Genomic DNA, 699 nt, shown 5'->3' on the forward strand with positions numbered 1-699 from the left:
GGGAAGGGCGGGGGGAAGGGGGGGAAGAAAGGAAGGGAAAAAAGAAAGAGAGAGGTTTTCACTCCCGCTCGCGGGCAGCCCCGTGGCCCCGCGTAGACGCGCCACACGCAGTCCACTAGTTAAACAAGCCTTCAAAATAGAGAAGCCAGAAGAGGAAAGGAATAAAACGGATTCGTTTGCTGCCGGTGCCCTGATCCCCACGCTGTAAAAGGCGGTGGGGACCCAGACACGCCGCTGGGCAAGGAGAGGGGGGAGGGAAGGGGCGGCGGAGATGGAAGGAGAAACAGGGGAAGAAACAAAAAAGCGACCCCCTTCCTTCCCGAGGAGATGCCGACCTCCCCCTCCTGCCCCAGCGCCCGGGCTGCAGCAGGCGAGGGGCCGTCCCTGCCCTCTCCCTCCCTCCTCACGGGAGGACCTGACCTAGCCTGGCCCGGGGCTGAACCGGACCGCCATGGGTACACCGGGAAAAGGCGAGGCTGGCGAAGCTGCCATCCACTCCCCACGCACAAACGTGCCAGCCTCACCAGATGGTGCTATTTTTGCGAGGAACCCACTCAGGACTTCTGCCGCTTGATGCGTGCCGGGGCTGCCGGCAGCTTAGCCTCTGGGACGCAGCAGGAGTGGCTCTGCCAGCGGCCGGGGCTCTTCCCCTTACTTTCTCTCACCAGGTTCGTTTTATACAGTATAGGCTAACCCACA

General features: G+C 62.4%; 1 protein-coding gene across 1 annotated transcript in view; it reads right to left on the bottom strand.

Annotated features, from left to right (window-relative positions):
• Positions 1-699, bottom strand: part of ISL1 (ISL LIM homeobox 1) — an 11,403-nt gene that overhangs the window by 7,229 nt on the left and 3,475 nt on the right. The window lies entirely within an intron of this gene.

The sequence above is a fragment of the Aptenodytes forsteri genome, unplaced genomic scaffold (assembly GCF_000699145.1).
Source record: "Aptenodytes forsteri isolate BGI_AS27 unplaced genomic scaffold, ASM69914v1 Scaffold92, whole genome shotgun sequence".
Taxonomy (NCBI): Eukaryota; Metazoa; Chordata; class Aves; order Sphenisciformes; family Spheniscidae; genus Aptenodytes; species Aptenodytes forsteri.